The 19,410-nt window shown below is 41.4% G+C and overlaps 1 long non-coding RNA gene across 2 annotated transcripts; it reads right to left on the minus strand.

Moving 5' to 3' along the window:
* Positions 1 to 11,373: 11,373 nt before the first annotated feature.
* On the minus strand, positions 11,374 to 14,809 carry LOC102548142 (uncharacterized). 2 transcript variants are annotated; one of them, XR_351432.5, is made up of 2 exons: positions 14,501 to 14,809; positions 11,374 to 12,234 (listed from the first exon to the last, which is right to left on the minus strand). It is a non-coding gene; the product is annotated as an uncharacterized LOC102548142 (long non-coding RNA). The 2 variants fall into 2 exon arrangements; XR_001836596.3 differs by having other exon boundaries at positions 14,354 to 14,809.
* Positions 14,810 to 19,410: the final 4,601 nt, after the last annotated feature.

Below are 19,410 nucleotides of genomic sequence, written 5' to 3' on the forward strand. Positions count from 1 at the left end.
CAGGTGGCCTCCTTCTTCTGAAGTCTTGGCCTCAGACTGTGGAACTTGTCACACAGAATCTACTGGGGTTGGCATGGCGTCTCTCCCCTTTTTATTTTTTTAATTGAAGTTCTAAAATATCTTTTTTGGCAGTAGAGATGGAGGAAAAGACTAGTCAGAAGATGACTGGAAAAATAAGGAGGAGGAGGAGAATTATTCCTGTAGCCACAGCAACATTAGTAATCCAATGTTGCCAACCTATAGGGCTTAATGACCGTAAACCAGAGCTAATAGACTGAGCCAAATCTTCTACACCAGTGAATTCATCATGCACTTTGGTCATAGCAGAGATTTGAGCTTGAGATCCCAATTATGATTTCCGTGATAAGATAATGGCACCACACATGTGTATATATGGAAAGCTACATGGCACCTGGTAGAAAGCTGAACTTGAATATTTTCTACCTCTTGTCCTAATTCTAAAACCACGTCCTCTAAAGCCTCATGCTTTACTTCTAATTTTTTAGCTGTATTTTGTTGCCTTGCAAGTGCTAAAGAGACATCCTTATTTCAATCATTAACAAAATGTGCAGTCTTCATCTCTGAGACTAGAGCAACTATTGAGACCGTGAGTGAAGGGAGGATGGCTATTAAAACACTAATAGCTAAAATTAAAGCTGCAACAAAACGCTTTGGTCTAACTAGTTCATTAACTTTTAAGTATAAGTATTTATTATCCACCAAGCATCATTTTTTAAGTGTACAAGGAGCATAATATATGAAGGTCTTTGTAATATCAGAATAACTGAATACGTTTTAGTTTATCTAGGATCAACACAATTAGTTAAAATCCATCTGGCAGGTAACCTGTTAAGATCACTCTAGTTTAATGATTTTTAAATCTGAAGATGGTCCAGCGAGGATACCATAAGGATACCCTAGGCAAGATCTAATTGCCAAAGGAATGCTCTTAGATTCTTGAGCCTCTTTAAAATAAGCTATGTTGGTTGCAGCAAAAAGTCTAAATAATCCTGGAAAAACATTAGAAATTTTACCTGAAGGAGAGTGACTAACAGAAATAGGTTCCACCCACCCTGGAGTGAACCATCTATTGATAGGCTCACTGGAAAATATTCCAGGCTTATATTCATGAAAAAGCAATTGCTCATTGGTGAAATATGATCTATAATTAGTAAATGGTGTAACTACAGGATAGTCATAATTTTTTTCCTTGAGTTTTCCATGAATCATGTGCTGAAGCCCAGGAGTCAAACCCACATTTAAGCCAACTTGGACTTTCATCTCTGAGCAAAGATGCCCACATTTTATCATTATCCCATTATTCCCGTAGACATGGTTCCGGAGGCATAGATTCTGTTAGCTTTACCGTAGTACATTATAATTAAAATATCCCAAAATCTTCTACACATTAACCTTCTACAATGTGTGGGTGGCCTATCTGGAACCCATCTATCTGGCACATCAGAAAGAAAAGTTCTGTAACCAATGGAAAGGCAACCCATGGCGGGGGAGAGGTAGTTCCCTTTAAAGCAATGCAAACTAGAGCAGAATCTGACATTCCCTCATATTCAAATACAGAGGAAGCCATATGGGAGGAAAAATTGGCATGTCCCCCCCATCAACTTGGTATTATTAGTCATGACCCTAATATTCACATTATCTCCCCAACCCATGGGATGAAGAAGTGGAGGTTGGAGAACACAAGCCTGAAATGAGGCTGCAGAGGCACAATATACCTGCATAGCAACCACAGCAAGCATAGCCAGATGGTGGTTTCCTGGTCTCAGAGACCACTTGTTGTGCTCTCTGGGTGAGTTTCTTCATCCTGTGGAAAAACACATGCATATCCTCTTCCTGAGGTGCTTGACACATCTGGCCTTTCCAGATGCCTGTTAAAGATCCTTCCACATTACTAAAGGAGTAACAGTCTGCTGTTTGGGAGCTCAATGCTTTTGCACAGGAGTAAAACCTTTATCACCCACATTAAGGTGATAAATAGTAAATAAAGCATGGCTTAATAATTGATAGGGCAAATAGTAATGACCTCTAGATCTTAATCATTGAAGCTGTACCTTAAGATTTAATGAGTCCTTTCTACCATAGCCTTGGGTGTTATCGGGGTTCAGCCTCAACACAGGGTTGGAGTTCTTAACTGGAAGCAGCGATATCTGGAAGGCACATAATAAATATACACAGACTACTCCTTGGGTACAAACTGACAGGCAATTTCAAGACTTATGTTACTCTCTCTCTCTCTCTCTCTCACACACACACACACACACACACACACACACACAGCTTGAGGCTGCACACACACTGCATTCTCTTGCGCACTATACCTTCCTCCATTGCACTTCTCTTTTCTCAAACTCCCACACTCATGCACACCTCTGTTCATTACCTTTTCATTCTCACACACACTCTTCATACACACCTCACACATATCTCACACACACCGCATGTACTCTCCTTTCACTCACACACACAATCTTCATACACACCTCACAGTCTCTCTTCGCTCACTCTGCACATGCTCTTCTCATGCTCTCCAGCCTTTCTCTTGCCCCAGTCTTTTATTGACACTCCAAAAGCAGCAGGTAGAAAAAAATAATCATTGCCAAATCAAATTCAAAAGAATAACCACATCCCACGAAGAACTAAGAATTACAATTGCTCCCCAAAGTTTCAAGCTTCCCCTATTCCCAGGCCTGTACCAAAATAATAATAATTGCAAGCTTATCATCATTTAAACTTTAACTTTTGACTTATTATACTTCAGATCTCAGAGCTCCGAGGTCAGCTATTTGAATTTTCCTGTGAAGCTCTAATGATAAATGACATAGGCAAAGCTGCCAGGCAGCGGCCAGAAGGAATCAAGTTAACCCTTAGCACAGCAGTTCCGCTAGCTTTCTGTTCCTTGCATACAATGACTCTCATAAGAGTACCAGTATTTTGACTTAGTTTTTTAGTATATAATTTTATATATCCTATACTTCCTTATCCAGGAACCACTCTCAAATGTTATATAAAACTTATTTCCTAGCTTCAATAACTTTTTCCTTTCTTAAGATCCCAATGTTGGCTCTAATTCATTTTCTAATAATCTCTTTAAAGTTCCCTTGTCATTCAATCATTGATCTGGAACTACCATTATGAAGTTATTACATTGTTTCCAAGATGAGAACACACAACATTAGGGCTGTGCTGTGCCCCTATGCCTCAATTTCCAATTGTTTAAGAATCATTACATCAAAGAACATCTAGTTTCACAGAATTGACCAGAGCAGAAGGAGAAAGAGGTAGGAAAGTCAGATATAATAGAATAATTATGCACACCAAGGCCAACTGAAAGGCACTCACGCACAAATGAAATCTGTACAGCCGTTGTCGGGCTAAGATTAGGAGAAATGGGGACAACCTGTTCTTATAAAGAGCAGCTGTGGGCTACTGAGATGTCCCCATCCCGGCCTACCACTGGCGGTCCCTGTCATTGTATGTTGTCCATAGCAGGGAGTTATATGGAATTCCCGTTGTATGTTCTATATCCCATTGGATGCAAAACTTTGCAAAAGCTGGAGCATTGCCAGTTTTAATTCTTTTTGGCTCACCCCATGAGGAAAAGCATAAATAAGATGTTGTATGACATCTTTCACAGCCTCCCCGGTTCTTGCAGTGGCCATAACCACATGAGAAGAGGTATCTACAGTAACACAGACATAGGTCAATTTTCCAAATTCTGGAATATGAGTCATGTCCATTTGCCACAAAGCCTGTGCTTTAAGGCCCCTTGGATTAACTACCATTTTTAATGGACGATATACATCAGGATAATGTTTACAGTCCTTCACAATTTGCCTACCCTGCTATTGTGAAATTAAACATTCTTCTCAAGACCAATGCATTCTGATGGTGTAAAGCATGACTTTCTAATGCTTGTTCAACCACACTAACATCAAATGTTCCTTTGTTAATAAATCTGCCATAGCAATTCCTGAAGTCAATGGGCCTGGCAAGCCAGTATGTCCTCTGATACATCTTATAAAAAATGTCCTTTTCCTTGATTGAATTATTTTTGCAACTGAAGCAAGAGTGATACAATTTTGGAATTCCCAGATATAAGAGCTGTCTCTATATCAGGAAATTGACAAACTACATATTTTGAAACTTATTAACGTTAAACTCTTCAGGTATATGTTCAAGGGCTGTAAATACCAAGAGGGCAACAGAAATAGGTTACAATGCTGTTTTAGAAGGAAAAATTATGTTTCTTCTACAAACTTTGATATAAGGTGTTGAGGTACATGATATTTGATTCCCTAATCCATATAATGATTCCCTAATCATTGGCAGTTTGAAGTAAATACTCCAAGTGTTCCTTATTATAGGGAATGATAATTTTTTGCATTTCTTTGCCAAATAATTCCCTGGATCTTAACCTCCCTTTAATGATTAATTGACTACACATTAAAGGATAAGAAAATACCATTTTTACTTGAGTATGAGGGAGATAGATCCATTTTAATGCACCTTCTTGCCACAAACATGCAGTAGGGGTGTAGGATGTTTTAAGTATAATGAGAGATCACGTTTTAAAGTAATTTATTTGTTTTACTTTGGCATCTTGCATCTCTTGTTCTATCAATTCTAATTGTTTTAAGGCTTCTTTTGTAAGCTGTCTTTTAGATTTGGATCAGCATATCCTTTAAGAATTTCAAATAAATGATGCAGTTGTCTTGTGGTAATTTTTAAATAAGAACTAATCCAATTAATATTCCCCAATAATTTTTGAAAATCATTAAGCATCTTTAACTTATCAATCCTACATTGCAATTTTTGAGATATGATATATCCATTATGAATTGTTCTTCCCAAATAATTTATTGGCTTATTATGTTGAATTTTATCAGGAGCGATAATTAGTCCAAGCTGGGTCAATACCTCAATCATATTTTTCAAAATTAATTCAGTTAAATCCTTTCTTTTTTTCTGCTAGTAACATGCCATCCACATAATGTAATATAAAAGTCATTTTATATTAATCTCTAATGGGACTTAAGACTTGATCTAAAAATTTCTCACAAAGAGTGGGACTATTTTTCATTGCTTGGGGGAGAACCTTCCATTGATACCTTTGAAATGGCCTTTGAAAATTAACAGAGGGAATGCTGAAAGTAAATCTTTATGTGTCTTCTGGTTGTAGTTTTATGGTAAAAAAACGATCCTTTGAATCTATAACTATAACATAATAATTCTCTGGGACAGAAGTCCTGGCTGTGAAGCCCTCATATCATGCTTTTTTCTTGTTAGCAGCCCTAAGATCTTGTAAAAGTCTCCATTTGCCTGATTTTTTCTTAATAACAAATACAGGAGTATTCCATGGACTGTTGGGTTCTTCAATGTGTCCTAATTGCAGCTCTGCTTCTACTAATTGTTCCAAAGCCTGAATCTTTTCCTGAGTTAGGGGCCACTGATTCAGCCAAACAGGCTAATCATTGATCCATGATTTTATCTGCATATAACTCATCAGTGGCCCCTATGTAAAATGCTGATCATTCCATTTTTCATCTGTTGTTAATTTTCTTTCATTTCCCCCAAGATATCTCTTCCCCGTAAGGAAAATGGCAAAGAGGAATAATATAAGGTTGAAAGGTACCCACTTTGCCTTCACATTCCCATGCTAGGATTTTTGAACTCTGAGCCACGTTAGAAGCTAGCCCCAATCCCACCAACGTAGAGGTGGTCTGAACTACAGGCCATGTCCCAAGCCAGTCCTTTTGTACAATGCAAGACCTATCTGCTCCTGTGTCCAATAATTCTTGGATATTTTTCCCTTCTACTTTTATAGTTTTTAAAGGTCTTTGTCTAGTAATTTCCTAAGCCCAGCTACCACTTCTGTGGAGCCAAACCTTCGTTCCCTCTAGTTTGTTTTAATACTGGATTGGGGAGCTGTTTATAAAGGAGTGATATTATCTGAGCTACCCTACTTATTGGTTCTTACATAATTGTATTGTTTTTTTAGTGGTCTAATCATAATTTTTACCTCTCCCTGGAAGTTTGAATCAATTACTCCATGAAGTACTTCAATTTTTTTTCTTGTAATTTGAACTTCTCCCTATTATAAGACCAATGGTGCCAGGTGATGATGGCCCTTTAAATTCTCTATCTACTAATTGCCCTCCCTCAGAAAGAGAGAGTATGTAATCTTTATCTACTGTAAGATCTAACCCTGCATGCACTTCCTGGGGTTGGTCTGGGTAAACTTAAACTCAGGGGCCAGAGGATTCAGTTTGCTTCTGCCTTCCTTTGATTCCTTTTGTCCCCCCCCCCCTTTTTTTAGGGCTGAGGGCAAGCCTGAGGGCATGAAATTTTGATTTACATTTGTTTCTGCAGTGCTTTCCCTTCCTACACCAAGGACATAACCCTGGAGGGGCTCATATGTTGCTGTTGGATGCAAGAAAAGTATGAAACCTTTTGGCTTCTTCCTCTTTTTAAGTTCTAAAAATAGGGGTGAAAATGTTGTCCTTGCATTGCTGCAACATAGGCCATGACCTGGACCATTGCTGGTGAGGCATCTGTACATGCTGTGATGAAGTCTTGCACAGTCCCTGTTTTTCTGATTGATCTAATTAGTTCTTGGCACACAGTATTGGTATTTTCCCATGCAAGTTGTTTTAATAGCATGTTCAAGCCCTCAGAGGGAAGAAGCATCCTGCCTAATGCTTCCTCCAATCTAGCAATAAAATCTTCATATGGCTCATCTTGTTTCAGTTGTCTTACCATCAACAGGAGGGAGCCTTCTCCAGCAGCTATTGCTATCTTGGAGATTTCATCCAGTACTTCCTTTTTCCAATTGTCTAAAGACAGGCTTCCTTCCTCTGGGAACCATGGAGACTGATACTCAGTACAAAGTCATAAAACAGTGCCGAACTCTCCTGTGAGGTTTTAACACCTCTACTTTCTACAGCATGAGTCAATACTGCCAGGAACGACCTCCTGTTTTTGGACTGTGAATGCCCCATGATTTTTACCTTCTTGTTGCCTTAACTCAATGTTTCTCTATCAAGGAGTCTGCAGCACTCTGACAAGGTCCTATCCTTATCTGAAAAATATTATGTAGGAAAAGAGAGAGAAAGGGAGAGAAAGCTTACCTGCTTTGAGCCCCACATTGGGCGCCGCCTGCCACAGACCACCCCAACCAGGTGTGGGGGTCCATGGGAAGAAGGTCCTCGAAGACTAGGTGGGTAAGAATTCGACAGTGACAAACAGAAACAAAGAGGCAATTTGAGTCTGAGTGTATTCTACAGCTCTCAAGCTTTATCTTAAGTTTTTATGCTTAAAGAAACAAGTATTACAACTCTGAAAAGATGTGTTCAGTGAAACAGTCCAATAGAACAATTATCATGTTCATTTGGCATAGGAAAATACAAAACCATTCAAGTATTACAACTTCTAAAAAGTATGTTCGATGAAGCAATCATGGATGGAACAGGTAACATCATTATCACTTGACACAATAAAACACAAAAATCATTTGATGTTGATGGCATACGTCCAAGAGAACATTCATAAGATCTTTATGGGCACTTATTAGCAACATCTAATTTCTAACCAAGTTAATAAATTTTTATGGGCAATCATTATCTAACATCTAGTTCCTACCTTTTATATATCTTCAAGGTATAATTTAAAACTATTTTTTAATTTTACTCTTTTTTTTTTTTTTTTTGGTTCTTTTTTTCAGAGCTGGGGACCGAACCCAGGGCCTTGCGCTTCCTAGGCAAGCGCTCTACCACTGAGCTAGATCCCCAACCCCTAATTTTACTCTTAAAATAATGTTTTCTTTATCAATATGCCAGAGTCCACCTTCAACTACAGACACATAACCATGCAAAATCATTTATTATTAGAAAAGTTTTTATCTGTCTTACCCCTATTATGTAAATGATTTGTGATGATTTCATAAATGATTTGTGAAATAAAACACCTACTTCCCCAGAGATAATGTCATAAAGTCCCAGTCTAGGCAATCAGGAACATCTCATGAATAAGAAAGAGAAATAGAAAAAGATAGAACAGACAAATTGCCATGAGAACTACAGCTCAATATTTTTCTCCAACCAAGAGTTCCACAACAGGTTCCAGGTGGCCTCCTTCTTTTGAAGGTTTTGCCCCAGTCTGTGGAACTTGTCACACAGTATCTACTGGGGTTGGTGTGACAGAGTAGAAAATGGATGTGAGGTAGGCATGTTTGCTCAGGCAGGTGGATCCCTCAAAGTTCCAGGCCAGCCTGATTCACACAGAGAATTCTAGGACAGATAGGACTATATAGTGAGAGAAACAAATACATGGAGGGAGGGAGGGAGGGAGGAAGGGAGGGAGAGAGGAGTGATGGATGGGATTGAATGACAGGCAGCACTACATTTGTGGAGACTAAAACGAAGCAGCTATGGAAAACAGTTCTCAGAACCTGGGAGAGTCAGGGATGGCATTTCCCCTGGGAATTCACCTGTGTAAGACAGTGCCTGGGAAGTTAGTGGCTCTCACTCTGCAGCCCACCCTTTCCCTCCAGTGCCCCCTGTGTTCTCCACACCATGCTGAGGATGTAGATACCAGTGCTCAAGCAGGGTCAACATCCTGTGTGATTCCAAGATAGTATTTTTGTACTTTGTAGGACTCTGGGTTGCAGTTTTACCTTTTCAGTATTCCCGGGAATTTTAGTTGATCTTTTATTTCCCCTTTACATCCTAACCTGTGAGGTAAGTCATGTACCATGCTAGAGAGTGACCATGCAGATGTCAGTGTAATAAAACACTTAAGTATCGTCACTTACAATCTTCTAATTTGCTCTCTGAACTTCATGTTTCCAGAAGTGTTTGTAGAAAATAATGTAAGCACTGTACAGCTTTTTTTATGTTTTCCTTTGAATTTTTAACATTTTCTTTAATTCACATCACCTGGACCTTTCAAAAGAGTTGGAAATTCTCAGATAATATAACTTGGATTCACTGAGAGATAATAGCCTTCTATTATGTTTTTGTAAAGAACAGACCTGGGAGAATATACCTCCAATACTTCATCAACAGTACAAAATACCAGACATTTTTGCAGAACTTCTGTTTCTAGTACAAAAATGGCAAAAAAATAATTTGGTTGTAAAGTTGAGTGGGGATTATCTTGAAACTCAAAGTTCAGCACTCTCTATTCCAGCCTTGATTGATTTCTGGGCATCGTAATATCTTGTTAAGTATACATGTAAACAAATAGGAGCCTTTTCAGTTCGGATCCCCTGGAGCTGGAATACATACTAAACAAATATGGACTATTTTTCTAGTGAATTTATGGCCTGTAAAATTTTTGTGTTAGAGCTGGGTTTGGAGAAGGTGTTTGACTTAGATATAGCTTGAGTATCTGCAGGTCATAAAAATAGCCACCCTAGTGACCAGGACTGATTGGTTGGATCCAGGGTACTTAAGCTCTGGAATCTTCCAGCCTGGTCACTGAGCCATGGGCATGCTAACACTGGACCTGCTGCACTGTCCTTATGGAATCTAGTAGGACTGTGAGGACAAACAGAAGGTCCCAAGGGAAGTAAGAACTGGATTCCCTGCCTTCCCACACTCTTTGACCCCTGGGTGAACTTCAAATACATCCTGAAAAGTATTGGACACAGGTGTCCTGTCTTAAATAGGTGCCTTAAACACAAGGTTTACAGACTGATCTCCGAGATCTCCCAGGGAATGGAGCCTAGATTTTGGGAAGGTTATTTAACTCGGAAATGTCCAGTGTAGTTACTTTGTTTGCAACTTGTCATGGTTACGTGTTCTTTAAGACACTGAAGTACATTGTACCCTTACATGTAAATGCCTATATATCTCGTTTAATGATGTTTTAAAGTAAACAAATCAAGGTGGGAATCTGAAAGAGACTCAGGAGATCATGGACCTGTTTACAGCACAAAGTACAGCACCCTTTTCCCTTTCAACTCAGGAGTACAGGAAGGGCTTTCCCACTCAGCAGGAGACTTCAGCATTAAGACTTCTCATGGAAATCCATCCATCAAAAACAGTGAGTAAAGCAGGAAGGAGGTTTTCCCCACGGGGCAGGAGTTTTATGGGGGAGTAGATGTACTTTCAGTGAAGCAAGTTGCTGCCTTTTAGAATGATGGTTCAGGTCCTTGGTGGTTGATTTCTTTTCTGATAAAATGTTCTAGAGAAAACTAGCCATACTAAGATAAACAGATAAAAAGATAGACAACTAAGGATGAACAGAGAATGCCAAAACATACAAATACAAAGAGGACAAAAAGAAAAATTACCTGCTACAGAACCCAGGTACACATGTCTCATCTGAACCACCATAGTCCTTGGATTTCTACTGCCCTTCTAAGTCAGGCATCTCTGATCTGTCAAACCCCAAGGGCTGCTATTGTACAGGGGATTAGCCAGACCTCACACCCTACCTAACAACTTCCCTAGGCTGTTTCACTCCCGGAGTGGGACAACATGATTGGCTGTCTCAGTTGCTGCTTTACATTGTGTCCAATTCCATTACTGATGTCTTCAGCTCAGGGAACCTTTCCTCTAAAGTCTGTTAGCATTAGGGCTTTATTTCCTTGTTCTGGGAGTTGCTAATTATCTTCTCCTCTCAGCACACAGACACCACCCCACACCCTTGCAAGAGCTCAGATTATCAAAGACCCTGACCACCTGAAATTCTTGTCAGTGAAACTCTGTACCCAACACGTAAAGAATCCTTCCCTTTTGAAACAGGGTCTCACTATGTAGTCCATGCTGTCCTGGAATTTACTATGTAGGACAGACAGACCTTGAACCCAGAAATCTGCCTGACTCTAAGGTGCTGGGATTAAAGGTGTATACAAGCATTCCGGGCTCTGGGAATCCACATTTTTAATTATAAGCCTCAGATAAACCCTAGAGACCTTTTGCTGTACTTTGGACCCCATTCATGAACCCCATTTGTTGGGTCTGGCAGTCAAACTCACACAGTAACATCAGAAAAGGGCTAGGCTTAAAGTGAAGTAATTTGTTCTTGCCTGGACCTGATATTCTGTCATCTCTGGGTGGCCAATTCAGAAGATGTAAAATCAGATTGTCCCTTTCTTGTCACTATAACCTGAAGATCACTTACAACCACCAACTCATGTACCCACACTTCCACTCTGTCCTCTTCTGGAAAACCATACTTAAGAAATCCTAGTGAGTGGACCACTCTTTTGTCCCTACCAAGCCTGTTAGTGTCCATATCCCACGCTCAATGAAACCCTGCCCACAGCAAAAATCTTCTGATTAGTGACCACTTTCTACTCCAGATTCGAATCCTGACTTTGCCCCTGAAATACAATTACACAGGTGGTGGGGAGGAAAGATTTTAATTATGTACAGTTTCCATCAGAATGTAATGATTCTACATGGATTTAAGAAAATATCCATAACACATCAACTGAACAGTCAAGAGGACAAAATAAAGAGACTTCAAAGCTCCAGGGCATATAGGGCACAGTCTTTAAGCCCTCAGAGGCAGCATGAAGCTCTTGGTCCATGTTTTTCTGGAGCCTCCCAAATATATTGAAGGATCTCAAGGCGTATGCTGTCCACAATGCTTGGGTGTCTTTCCTTTCCTGATTCCTCTCTCATGCCAGTCTCAGTTTTGAGTCGTTTCTGGGAGCCCCCTTGGCTCCAGGATTCATGTGGGGCAAGCATCTCTCCACTGCTGTGGGTGTAGTCACCTTTCAGCTGGTCCAAAGTCCATTGAACCTTTCTCCTGGAAGTGGCTCCTACATCTTGATGACCCCAAAGTCGCTCTGCAGTTTCATCCATTGGCTCCTCAGCATGTGGCTCTCTGCAGCGTTTCTGTCCCCTCTCACCCCCAAATGCAGCTTCATCCATCAGTGAGGCTGTGCTGGGTTTCCCAGGTCCACAGCACCAGGGGTGCTGGCAGGAGTGATGGCTCAGGGCCTCAAAATTATCCATTACCCAGTCCCAGGCCAGTTCTAGGTTCAAGTCTGGCACCTTGTGGGGCTCTGGGTGGTGCTTCCTTCCATGCAGCCTATGCATTGAAAGCCATGGCTTCAGTTCCCAACCAAGTAGCAGAGTTAAGCACCTGATGCTCTCCAGACCAGAAGCTGCTTTTATAGAGTGTTCTGCTGGAGTTTAGGGCAGGTTCCAAAGTCCAAAGAATAACACTTCTTATAGCAAATGTGTTTGGAGCCTAATCCTGTCAAAGTGAAAGTGGAATACTGTGTAAAGGATTGGTAAATCCCTGATTTCTTGGAATAGAGAAATGAGCAGCAAACACAGAGAACAATAGTTAGGTTGGTTGTCCTGCTCAGAGGGACAGTGGTGATGCAGACATTTAATACCACTATTCAGGAGGCAGAGGCAGGCCGATCTCTGTGAGTTTGAGGACAGCCTGGCAAACAGAGCAAGTTCTGGTACAACCAGGGCAACACAGAGATATCACATCTAAAACAAAGAAAAACAAACACCAACCAACAAAATAAAACAAAAACAGTCGTATGCCCACTTAGAACTTTAGTAGTTGGAACCTAGTTCTAGATACCCTGAACCAAATGAACATTCAAATTTGGTACAATATTTATATTTAAAAACTAAATGAATTAGCCATAACCCATGTAGTCTCTGTATGACCTAGACCCCAACTTTTTTCCTGAGACAGTGTTTCTGTTTGTAGCCCTGGCTTTGGAGGGAAGAAAGGAAAGAGTAAAATGATGTAAGTATATTAATCTGAAAAAATTAAAAATATAATTAATATATATTCATCTGTTATTTTATATCATGCAATATTTCTCCTTATGTATTTGATATATTTACATCAGAAGTGGTGCTGGATTTAACTTATATATTAATTATATCAACAGATGCAGCTGCTAAATCTGTGGAGATCAATTTATCAAACACTTTCAATTGATATTTCTTTTAGGATAGCTGCTTTCTGTATTTTGCCTGAATTCAATGACAGAATGCCATGGTAGTGACTGTGGATGTAGCTCAATGGCAAACACAGAGAAATAAACCTTCTTCTCAGCACCTCAGGGATCCTTCTCCAAAATTGAGAGTATAGTTGATCCCAAAGTGAGTCTCAACAGATACAAGAGAATTGAAATAACTCCTTGTATCCTGTCAGACCACCATGGATTTAAATCTGGGCTTCCACAAGAAGAGAAACAGAAATCCTACACATTCTTGGAATCAGAACAACTCTCTACTCAGTGGTCTCTGGGGGAAAATAGTTGTAGTAGACAGATGGAGAAGAGAACTAGGGTGGAGGGAGGATGGGTAGCAGAATGGGGGATCCAGGATCAGATGGAGGGCAGGACATGAGAGATGGCTTGGTGGCCATGCAAATGAATGGAAATCTCCAGCTTCTAGGGGTGAGGAGGCAGGGGGGTATCTGGCCTGAGACAAGGGAGGTTCCCCAAGAATCAATGGGATGACCTTAGCTGTGACTCACTCCATTGTGAATATGAAACCAGACAGGAACCCCAGCAGAGCAATAGACACATAACACACCCACAAAACTTTCAACCCATAATTTATCCTGCTACACCTGACGAAGGTATGGAGGAGGGAACAGACACTGAGAGAATGGCCAACCCATAACCAGCCCAACTATAGACCAATCCCATGGGCAAGCACCAATCCCGAATACTATTATTGATACTATGTTATACTTGCAGAACATGTTGTCCTCTGAGAGGTTCCACCCAGGCGCTTACTCAGGCAGCCAGGGCCAAATAGTGAATGGACTTGGGAATTTTTATGGAAGAATCTAAAGAAGGATTGTAGGTTCCTCAGGAGATAGGAACTCCACAGGAAGACCAACCTAACCTGAACTCAGAGTCTGAACCAGTAATCAAGAACACACACAAGCTTGACCTAGGCCTCCCTGCTCATAGGTAGCAGATGTGCAGCTTAGCCTTCATGTGGGTCCTCAACTTGATCTGAGTGTGAGGGATGGGGCTATCACAAAAGTTGTTGCCTGTAAGTAGGATATGTTCTACTGGCTGCCTTGTTTGGCCTCAGAGGGAGAGGAAGGATCTATACTGTCAGAAATCTGAAGTGCCATGGTGTTAGTTGGGGGATAGCCAGGGTTTCTGCACCTGCCCAGAGGAGAAGGGGAGGGGAGAAGGATGTGGGAGGAGGTGACTAGGAGTCAGTGGATGTGAGCAGAGTGAATAAGTAAAAAAGAATAATAAAATTAAATTTAAACTGAGTTGCCATGGTCATCGTGTCTCTTCCTTCACAGCAGTAAAACCCTAAGATAGTACTCTTTAGCATGTCAATATGAAATGCCTTCTATATGTAAAACTTACATGTATACCCCTGATAGTCTTAACCTATGCTCCCTCTGCGATTAACTGCCAACTTAAGAGAAATAGTGTGAAGGCTGAAGAGAGAAGAATGGAATTGAGATGACTGTATTTGTTTCTGTCCCATGGTGGAGACACCTAAGTCCTCACATGTCATTTCTGATGGAGTTTGCCTACATCTCTCTCCATGAGCAGAATGTGGACTGCAGGGCAGGCGTACCATTACCAGCTTCTTGACAAATGTTTGGTACATTAATGGAATGCAGCCTTTGTGAAAGAACAGAGCAGTTGTCACAATGACAAAGTCATCATTTGTCATCATCCAAAGTCCAGTTAAGTGGGGCTTGGAGAGGTCACAGTTTATGAGTCACTGTGTTCTCTTCCACTGTCTCTCCAGCCATGGCCTTTGTGCCTATGTAAACTCCTCTCCTCCCTTTCCTGACTCAGCTCTCAGGCTACAGCCAACCCTCCTGTGGTGATCCTGAGTTTATGCCTCCAGCCTTAAGGTCCTAATTTCTATTTTAGTCCTTTTTCTACTTTGCTCACTGTAGCTCTCACATCCTGTTTCTGGTCAAACATACTGGCTTTTGTAATAGAAAGAGCTGGGGTTTTCCTGCTAACTGCAACAGGAGTATTTTGTGAGAAGAGGTCCTGCCACGCGTGCCCTTATGGGTGGCTATCACCACGTTTGTTGTAACCTTGTTTGTTACACTAACAGCAGTTTAAGTCATTACTTAAATATCACAGTGTCTCCGTCACAGGAAACTCCATGTGCTTTAGAGGGAAGAGAGTTCTTAAGAGCTGGCAGAGCCCTGGTGAGGTTGTATAATTCCTGTGTTCAGGCAATAAGAAATGATTGCAATATCACTTCTGTATCTCCTCATAACAAGGACAGGTCCTGCCCACTTGGAAGCTACAGGCCCCTTAGCCAAAGATGCCATAAAACTCCAGAGACTGTGAGAAGAAGGCAAGAGATTAGAGAAGGCAAGATAGTCGGCATCACAGGGCTCTCTATTCTGGTGGATTTTTCCAAATGGAAACAACTTGGGCATGCTAACATTTCCTTTCTCCCTCACTGTTCTATCACAAGCCAAATAGTTTAATCTTCTTCTCATAGTTTTATACAATAAAATTTCAATCTAAGCTCATGTTTTGTACTCCAAGAAGAATCCTTTTTTTTCTCTTTTTGCTATTTTGTCATCTCTTGCCTTGACATTACAAGAGTGATTTTGATTAATTTTCATGTCTTGGGCACTGAATCATAAAGGTTATTATACTATACACTGACCTTGTTTTAGGATATTTTTAAAAACTGTGTGTGCATGTCCGTGTGTGTGTGTGTGTGTGTGTGTGTGTGTGTGTGTGTGTGTGTGTTTTGGTCATAGGACAATGATGCAATCTGCAGCAGTTGGCTTTCTCCTTCCATCATGTAGGTCCCAGGGATCAAACTCAGATAATCTGGACTGGTGGTGAACGCCTTCACTCACTAAGTTGTCTTGCAAATGTCCTCCTCTGTTGTACTCCAAAGAGTAACTTGTTCCTTTGACACACCTCTGACCACTCTCAATTCCAGACTAAACTGAAATGTGTTCACTTCTTCAGGGGAGCAATTCAGTAGGCGTGTCTGGCCCATTCCTTCTGAGGTGCTAAGTTTCCCTACTAATGATAATCTTAGGCAAAGCCAGAGTGAAAATAGATGGCAAAGAAGAGAGGTGTGGTGAAAAATTGTTTTTTGAGCAAACCCTGTAGTTAAGCAGTAAGACTACTGAGAGACATTTTCAAACCAGCTGACCTACATGTAAGAGGCTCAACCCACTTGAGCTATCAAAGATACCCTCCAACCTGTCAAGATGCTCTGGAGGCTGTGCAGAGAGCACCATGTTTCCAGCTTCTGTAAGCCATCACTTATGCTAGGGTAGATTTGGGTCATTTCTGTCCCTGTCAGTAAGTCCTTTCACCCATATTCCTGTCAGCAACCTCTGCTCACCAATTTCCTGTAACTCCAGTAAAACAAGTTGGACTTTGATGTTATTCTTACTTTGACCTATTATGGGTTCCCCACTGGGGTGAGTAGGTGCTTTCCCCAAGGGATGAAGGCACACAACAGTAGGAGAGGAGAGAAGGAATTAGAAGTCACTGAGGAGATCCCCAGATGGATCTCCATCCAGTCTTGATGGCTCATTCTTTTCCCTTCTCTGGTGGGTCTCAGGTTCATCCAGAAAACGATGGAGTTGAATGGAATGTGGTTTTCAAGGGAGCAGGAGATGAAGAAAACAAAGGAAATTCTCATGGTACAGTCTGGAGTCAGCTGCAAGGGAGGTTAATTTCCACAGAGCAGTTTCTATGGAAGCAAAATTGTTGTGGTACAACATTTTGCAACTGAGACATCCCATGTACATACATTTGCCAAGCAAAGCATACTGAAGGCTTGTTCTTACTGAAGTTCTCCACTGCCCTACGGGGTCCAGAGTTTTAGCTGTGAAAAGAATTTCTTTTCTGTCTTCTGGATGGAAGCCTTTAGATCCCTCTATATAGAAGACCTGATAATAGATTGTGGTGGGTGATGGCTAAGCCAAGACCAGGAAGGATGGGTAAGGGCAGGGCCAGTTGTCCATGCATTAAATAAGTCAGCTCTTTAAATACAGGGTGTGTGGTCTTTTTAAAATGCATCATTGTTTATGGAAAGCAAACCTGTGAATAAAAGTCCATCTTATAAATTAAATATTATTTCCTGGAAATTCCACTTTTAAGATAAACCATCCTTTTAATCAAACATATATTTTCACAGAAGTTGGTCCATTCTGTGAATTTAGTGTCCATTGAGTGAAGAGAGGCAGTTTCTAAGCACCTTGTATACTAGACACTGAACTTCTGGCAAATTCTAGAATCAGTTATGTTTGACAAACATAAAGGTCCCAGGGAAATACTCTTGAACGCATTGGTACAGGAGACAAGTTCTTAAACAGCACAGCAATGACTCAGACTCCAAGATCAACAACTGATAAATGGGATTTCATGAAACTAAGAAGCTTTTGTAAGGCAAAGAATATGCTGTCAATTGGTCAACTCAGCAGCCCACAGATTGGGAAAGGATCTTCGCCAACCCTCCATCTGATAGAGGGCTAATGTCAAAAATTTACAAAGAAGTCAAGAAGTTAGACACCAACAAGCCAACCCCAACTCCCTCCAGTGGGATCCAGAACTAAACAGAGAATTCTCAACAGAGGAATCTCCAATGGCCAGAAGCTCTTAAAGAAATGCTCAAATCCCTCAGTCATCAGGGAGATACAAATCAAAATACTCTGAGATGCCATCATATAATCATCAAAATGGCTAAGGTAATAAACTCAGGTGACAGCACATGCTGGCTGGGATGTGGAGCAAGGGGAACACTTTTCCATTGCTGGTGGGAGTCCAAATCTCTACAAGCAATTTGGAAATCAATTTGGCATTTCTCTCAGAAAACTAGGCATCGTTCTACCTCAAGACCCAGCTATATTACTCCTGGAAAAATACCCAAAAGATGCCCCAACATCTCACAAAGTTCATAGCAACTTTCTTTGTAATAGCAAGAAACTGGAAGCAACTTAGATGTCGATCGCCTGAAGAATAGATAAAGAGATGTGGTACATCTACACAGTGGAATACTATTGAGGTATTAAAAACCAAGACATCATGAATTTTGCAGGCAAATGAATGGAAGGAAGTTGAAGATATCATCCTGAGTGAGGTAACCCAGTCCCCAAGGACATGCATGGTACTCACTCACTTATAAGTGGATGTTAGCCATAAAATACAGGTACCATGTTACATTGCACAGACCTAAAGAGCTAAACAAGAAGGAAGGCCGAAGCAAAGAAGCTTGAATCTCACTTAGGAGAGGGAATAAAAAAGAATGACGGAGGAAGAGAACTGGGAGGGAGGGAGAGGAGGAGGAGAATGGGGGATTCATGATCGGGTATGGGGAAGAACAGGAGAAATACCTAGACGGCCATGAAAATGGAGATTTGCAGCTGGTAGGGGTGAGGTGATGGGGGGTATATGCATGATGATGTATGGTCTGGGATAAGGGAGGTGTCCAAATGTCAATGAGTCACCTTAGCTGTGACTTACTACATTGGAGATATGGAACCTGAAGAGGCCACTTCCTGTATCCAGACAGGAACCCCAGTGAAGCAATAGAGACACCAACCCACCCATGTTTCCTTAGAGTTTTTGGTCCCCACTTCCCCCACACCATCTTTTTTTGTGGCCTAGGCAAACCTGCAGTTGTCAATAGCCACCGTGGTTCAGCCCTCTGTTCCTGGATAGAGAATACAAAAAGCAGAGCTGTCTGTCTGCCAGGCTGTGCCTCAGGACACACGCTGCTGAGCAAGCTCTGCTTTCCTAACCTGTGTAGTCGGGAAAACTGAAACAGAAAAACCTCTTCAGGGGCCACAAACAAGGCTCTCCCTGGTGTCCGTACAGTTTATACCGAAGAACGGAGTTTGTGGTCTGTGAGAGTGAAAGGGGCTTTGAATGCCTCAGGTAAATTAGTGACAAAGACCCCAACTTCTGGGATGGTAACCTAAAAACAGAAAACAAGAAACAAGGAACAGAAAAAACAAAGATATAAAACAGAAAACAAAAACCAAAAAGAACCCCCAAAATCAACAACAAATGGCCTCTATCTTGATTCCTGGCCTCAGGAGAGTTCCCCTCAGTGTGCTTCTTTGGGGGAAGCTCTCCCCAGGCTGGTGGTGGGCTAGCTCTGGGAAATTGATTTTGGCAGAGCACAGAGTGAGCTCAGTGCCTGCCTTCTTTCCTGGAAGCCAGAACCTAAAGGCTGTGTTCGCAGGGGAGAACCCCGTGGTAGCCCTGGCAGACTTGTGCTACAGCAATCCTCCCTCCCAAAACAGGGTCCCCACGCCAGGTGCCTCAATGCCTCAAGCAGTACTCCAAGGACTCTTAGTGGAAGTGCCCTGGTTAGTGTGGGTGGCTCTCTCCTGCAAGCCGTGGAGAAGATGCACGCTTTTGTCAGGCCTCCGGTTTCAGTGCTTTCCTGCCAACTGACTGCTGCT

The sequence above is a fragment of the Rattus norvegicus genome, chromosome 2, assembly GCF_036323735.1.
Source record: "Rattus norvegicus strain BN/NHsdMcwi chromosome 2, GRCr8, whole genome shotgun sequence".
Lineage (NCBI taxonomy): Eukaryota > Metazoa > Chordata > Mammalia > Rodentia > Muridae > Rattus > Rattus norvegicus.